This window comes from Mastomys coucha, unplaced genomic scaffold (assembly GCF_008632895.1).
Source record: "Mastomys coucha isolate ucsf_1 unplaced genomic scaffold, UCSF_Mcou_1 pScaffold13, whole genome shotgun sequence".
Classification (NCBI taxonomy): Eukaryota; Metazoa; Chordata; class Mammalia; order Rodentia; family Muridae; genus Mastomys; species Mastomys coucha.
Window position 1 is genome coordinate 31,624,596 of NW_022196895.1, and position 6,861 is coordinate 31,631,456.

Below are 6,861 nucleotides of genomic sequence, written 5' to 3' on the forward strand. Positions count from 1 at the left end.
CGCACACACACACACACACACACACACGCATGTGATGTCTTTAAGACACCATTAGGCAGTGTAACCTTAGAGGCTGCAGAGAATGGTCAGCTTTGGACCCCACCTCCTGTTTCGCAGGCAACACTAGGAAGATAAACATCCACTTTGCCACTGTTCCTTAAGCCTACTGCTCAAAAGCCCTGGGGTGGAGACAACAGAGGGGTGCTCCAAAGATTAGAACATTACCTATTGTTTCTTCTCCTAAGAGTTACTTCAGGCTAGCTATCCTTTAACCACAGAACACTTGAGGCAGGTAGGGGATAGATCTCTGTGAGTTCAAGGACAGCCTGGCTTCCATAGCGAGCTTCAGGCTAGCTCGTGTGATGGCTATTCTTGGTGATCAACTTGATGACACCTGGAATTAAAACCTCAAATGGTCTGTGAGGGATTTTTTTTTCTTAATTACATCTTTATTCTTATTTATTTTTTATGTATATGAGTACACTATCACTGTCTTCACACATACCAGAAGAGGGCATCAGATCTCATTACAGATGGTTGTGAGCCACCATGTGGTTGCTGGGAATTGAACTGAGGACCTTGGGAAGAGCAGTCAGTCCCCTTAACTGCTGAGCCATCTCTCCAGCTCTAATTACATCTTTTGAAGTGGGAAGACCCACTTTTATTCTGGAACCTCTGAGTGACACTTTATTTCTCCAATGGTAAAAATGAGCCAATTCAGACCAAATTAACATACACAAAGGCAGATTTATTGTCCAGAGGAGTGAGAAAGAGGGGAGGGGGAAGAGAGAGACTGTGTGGGCAGAGAGAGGGAGAGAAAAAGAGAGAGAGAAGAGATCAAAATACCTGGATTCTATAGAGAAGAACCTCTGGTGGAAAGAAGCCGGGTCCTGGGCTGGAAAGTTCAGGGTTGGGGGCAGGGTAGGCCAGGTCAGGACCCAGGGATGCTAGGACAACCTGGAGGGCAGGTCCGCTTTGGTCTGTAAAATATGCACCTCAGTCCCTTGTCCCTGGGTTTGAAACCAAACACTGAGGTGGGAAGATCCACCTTTAATCTGGGCCACACCTTCTGTTGGCAGAAGGTTTAGGCAGGGGGCATGTCACTGGGGGTGGGCTTTGAGGTTTGCCAAACCATTTCCAGTCTCTCTCTCTTTCTGTCTCTGGTAATTGGTGGTTGGAATATGAATGGTCTCCTGTAGCCAGGCGATGGTGGCGCACGCCTTTAGTCCCAGCACTTGGGAGGCAGAGGCTGGCGGATTTCTGAGTTCGAGGCCAGCCTGGTCTACAGAGTGAGTTCCAGGACAGCCAGGGCTATACAGAGAAAAAACCAAAACAAACCAAAACAAAAAGAATGGTCTCCTGTAGGCTCATATTTTTGAATGCTTAGTCACTTGGCTGAAGGGGTGTGGCCTTGTGGTTATTATTACTATGGAGGTTATTATACCCTCTTGCTGCCTTTAGATATTTATTTGGGGTTCGTGCCCCACTTCATCTGAAGTTGCCAACAGTTGCCAAATTAAAGACACAGAAACCTGTTAACTAATAATAAATAATCATATTTATTATTATATATATTATTATATATTTATAGATTTATTATTATAGATTTATAATAAGCTTAAAAGCACTAGAGCAGGGCAGAGGTCAGCCCTCTGTGCCATGTTCTCCCTGGGCCACTCCTACTCCATCAGACTTGTCCTTACGGCTGTGTGCCCATGATCCGATACCCCATAGCGGCTTCCTGCTTCTTTCTCTCCTCCTGGTCGGTACCTCAGATGCCAAGCCCTGCATTCTTTGCTCCTCCCCCTCCCCACCTCTTCTGCCCAGCCCAAGCTGTAGCATCTTTATTAATCCATCAGAGATAAGTTGGGGGGGGCAAGGTTTGCACAACAAAAGCTGGTGTATGCGAGAATTCACCTGTTTGGGAGACAACCAGGTCTTGGGATATAGTATATAGCATTTGAATACATAGCAGCACCAGACCAATCCCAACAGGCTTTGTTGGAAGAGGTCTATCAATGGGAGTGGATGTGAGTTTTTCATAAGCCCATATATACCACGTCCAGTGTCTCTCTCTGCCCACTGGTCAGCTACTGCTCCAGCACCAAGCCTTATCTGCTTCCTGCTTTGATCATGGACTAACCCTCTGAAACTGTAAGCAAGGTTCCAACTAAATGATTATTTTTTTAAAATAAGAGTTACCTCAGTCATGGTGTCTCTTCACAGCACTAAGTTAACACCCTGTCTCAAAGAGAACAAAGAAAAAGAAACACGGTATTTGGTATTTGGGAGATTTGCTGCTGGGTTTGATCCTTTGGGTCCACAGGGTAGGAGGGGAAAGTTGATTCCAGTAAGTCACCCTCCTGCTTCCACATGAGCGCACATGCAAACACACACTGAACCGGAGCGAGTTAATCCAGCTGGGCTGTCGATCACCTGGCCAAGAGCCCACCAGTCAAAAAGGCTGATTCACTTAAGGCCATGCCAAGGAGCTAGAGAAGAAGTCACCCTTTCATGAGACAATGTCTTTCCCAGAAGTCACATTTCTTGTGCCACCACATAGAACCTGCCTACTTCCTGAGTCCTAACTCAGATAATTATAACCCTTCATCCCTTTTTTTTTTTTTTTTTTTTTTTTTTTTTTTTTTTTTGGTTTTTCAAGACAGGGTTTCTCTCTGTAGCCCTGGCTGTCCTGGAATTCACTCTGTAGACCAGGCTGGCCTTGAACTCAGAAATCCGCCTGCCTCTGCCTCCCAAGTGCTGGGATTAAAGGCATGTGCCACAACCACCTGGCTCCTCCCTATTTTTGGATACTAGCCAAAGCCTAAGGACGAAAGCATCTTTAGTGTGACAGTGTGGGAAAAGTTAATTACCTAAAAGCCTCAGGTGGACTGACTCTCTAGGCAGGAAAGTTGACCTCACTGATAATGTCCATGGAAGCCTCTGATACTTGCTGGCATCCACCACCTCCAGACTGCAGGGGAGCTGGCCTGAAGATGCTCTCCATCCCCAGAATTGCCCCTTGGTCATCTTGTAAAAGCCATGGATCCCATACACTTCTGAGGAGAGGCCAAGACACTTTGGTAATTCTTATTAAAGAATGATTCTGCTTCCAGATATGCTTTTCTGCTTTTAACTCCATGTTGATTCGATCGATCCATGTCTAATTCTCCTTCCCTTTATAAATGCTTGCACACCTCCTTTGGTGAACCTCCCTGCTTTCTTGGACCTGGTGGCTCTCCCTCCCTCTTCTCCTCCAATAGCCATGGAGCCTTATAGATTGTCTGCCTTCTTTCCCTTGCAAATTCTTGACGTGTTCTTCTGAGTACATTTAACATTTTTTATTTATTGAGACAGAATCTCACCATTTAACAATAACTGGCATGAAACTCACCTATGTAACCAGCTGGCTTTGAACCTGGCTCTCTGCCTTCTAAGTGCTGAGATTAAAGGCATGGATCACCATGGTGGGCTAGGAGGCTGTTTTTATTCATTTTTAATTTTTTAAAGGTTTATTTATCTTTGAGCAGGGTGTGGTGGCACACACCTTTAATCTCAGCCTTTAGGAAGCAGAGAAAGATAAATTGATGTGAGTTCGAGGCCAACCTGGTCTGCACAGTGAGTTCTAGGACAGCCAGGGCTACACAGAGAAACCCTGTCTCGAAAAACCAAAAAAAAAAAAAAAAAAAAAAAAAAAAAAAAAAAAGCAGAGAGAGAAGGAGGGGGAGGAGGAGGAAGAAGAAAGATTTATTTTTACTTCTTGTGTGCACATGTTTTGCCTGTATGTGCATGCCTAATGCCCAAGTAGATCAGAGGAAGATACTGGATCCCTGGAAGCAGAGTTACAGATGGTTGTGAGCCGCTATTTGGGCGTGGGAGATTAAACCAAATATTCTTTTTTCTTTTTTATTTCTTTATGTATAAGAGTACACCATTGCTCTCTTCAGACACACCAGAAGAGGGCATCAGGTCCCATTACACATGGTTGTAAGCCACCATGTGGTTGCTGGGAATTGAACTCAGGACCTCTGGAAGAGTGGCCAGTGCTCTTAACCGCTGAGCCATCTCTCCAGCCCAAGTCAAGTATTCTTAACCTCTGAACCATCTCTCCAGCCTATCAGTAGCTTCTTAAAATACTTTTATTAACAAGATTAAGAACCAAGCAGGAACACCCGGTTTCCCTGACGACGTCAGACAAGATCATTCAGGCCTCCTCACAGGCCCCTGCCCAGACTTACATAGGTCACACTCCTCACAGTCCAGTCAGTAGCCTGGGCCCTGGCTTTCTAATTTCTGAGGTTTCTCTCTAGGGTGAGGGCCAAGAGACAATGGAGGCATGGTGTAGATCCTAGGGCAAGTGAGAGTGGGAGACTAAGAGTTAGACAGTGTAGAGAGCTTCCCCAGTGGGCTGTGAGGCGCCCAGCAATTCGGGTGTTCACACCAGATTTGCCTTTGAAATAGGCTCAGTTTAGCCACACAGACGTTCTTTGCAATTCTATGCTATCCTGAAGCCTATAGCCATCTCATGTAAACAGCTACCTCATTTAGCTGTCATGGTTCATCAGGCGGCTAATGTTCCACTAGAGAATTCTCCAGTTAGAACTTTTCAACATCCCCATGACATACTCCATTCGTGACAGGCTGGGAGGAACGCACCACTGAAGGTCCCTGGAGGTCCTTGAGAGCTTCAGACAATGCTCATGCTAGCAGGAGGGTGTATGTGAGCTCAACAACAGTACTGGACCCTCAACAGTCTATAGAGCTACACAGTGGCCAGTCCCAAAGTCCCCCGGGCCAATGGATATCTGCACAGAGGTTCAAACTGTCAGACTAAGGAGCATGGCCGTGCAGTCCCCAGTCACGTCCACATCTCTAGTTTTTTGTATTGTCTGGTGGGCCTTAGTTTTGTGCCATCAGGGTTCACCTCTTAGGACCGGTTCATTAGGCTATCAATGGCGTTTTGATACGAGAAGGCTAGTCTGATTCCATGATGGACATCAAAGTGGCAGTTCAGGAGACTAGGCCTAAAAACCGAGCAAGTCCAGGCAAGCCCAGGCAAGTCAATTACTAATAGAAAAAAAAATCCAAGTTCCAGCCTTCATGTCCAGGTAACAGAATGTCCCAGCCACCTGGCCTGAGGCAAAGACAATGGGTCAGCAGCAGTTTCCAGACTTCCTCAGCTGCTTCCTCAGTAACGGACCCCAGACCTCCACAGCGAGTTTCCAGCCCGGACACCCGGGGAATGAATGGAATGTCCTAGAGATGGACCCAACAGAATAACATAGAGCTGGCCTACCCTGAAACTCCCTAATGTGCTTTAGTTTAAATCAGGCCTGCGAGCTCACTTGGGTGTCTCTCTATTCTGGTAATGGGAGACCCCAGCATGCTGGACTTCTGCAGAATAAAACACTCTTTGGCTTTACATACTATTTGAGTCCGGGTATCATTCTTAGGCAAATTGTGGACCCTGACAGTTTATTAGCATATCAGAGCCTACCAGGACTTGGCTCATATCCCAGCTGCCAACCTCATGATTGGCTCCTCTCTTGCAGGCACTACATTATTTCAAGTCAGACAAAATGGTTTCACTTATATATTTCTAACAGACATTCCATGGTAGGCAAACAGGGTGGGGGCATGATTAGTAATAAAGATGGTGAGCTTCCAAGACGGCCGACTTTGTCCTCACCCTTCTGGCCTAGCTGCTTAAAACAAAGGTCCTGCGGGCTCTTCCTCTTGCCAGCAGGCCATGGCGGTGATGGACTGGCTGAACAAGTTAAAGGCTGGGTCGGAACAAGCAGCTGTGGGTCACTCAATCATCCTGTCTTTCCCTTTAAAGGGACTAATCCTAAATGAAGGCAGGGAAATTCTTTGGAGATTTTAAAAGGACCAGCCGTGAGAAGAGACCAGATTTTCAGCTTTCCGAGGCCCCTTCTGCTTATTGGAGGGTATTCTTCTCTGTCTGCTGCGTGTGTGTATTTCCCTACCCCCAATAAACACCTTTCTTAAGCCACTGATTCTGTCTGCTGCTTTCACTGTTTCAATTCCTCCACTACTACCTGTTGCAATCAAGATATTCTTGAAATGACAGAGGACAACAATCAAGATATTCTTGAAATGACAGAGGACAACAATCAAGATATTCTTGAGGGCTGGTGAGATGGCTCAGTGGGTAAGAGCACTGTCTGCTCTTCCGAAGGTCCTGAGTTCGGATCCCAGCAACCACATGGTGGCTCACAACCACCCGTAAAGAGATGGGACGCCCTCTCCTCTGGTGCGTCTGAAGGCAGCTACCATGAATTGCGCTGGAGCAAGCGGGGCGGAGAGCAGCCACACACATGATGGCTCACGGCCATCTGTACAACTACAGTGTACTCATACACATAAAATACATAAAAATAAATCTTAAAAAAAAAAGATATTCTTGAAATGACAGAGGACAAAAACAAACAAACAACCCTAATTGAGATCCCTAGACGATATCAATGGGATGTAGGGTGCAGCAATACATTTTTATAAAAATATTTCTTCCTCCTCCCCCCCAATAGATTGAACTTTTGGCAACTCGTAGGAAAATTAATAATACACCTTGAGATCATTTAAGACTATATAATTAACCTGTTGTTCTACTGTACATCCCCTCAACCTGCTTAAGTTTAACCTGTCTTTAGGGGAACTCTGTAACCAACCTTACTTTGCTTTAGATTTCCTATGCAGCTTTTTTTTTTTTTAATTTATTTATTTATTATATGTAAGTATACTGTAGCTGTCTTCAGATGCACCAGAAGAGGGCGCCAGATTTCATTACGGGTGGTTGTGAGCCACCATGTGGTTGCTGGGATTTGAACTCATGACCTTCCG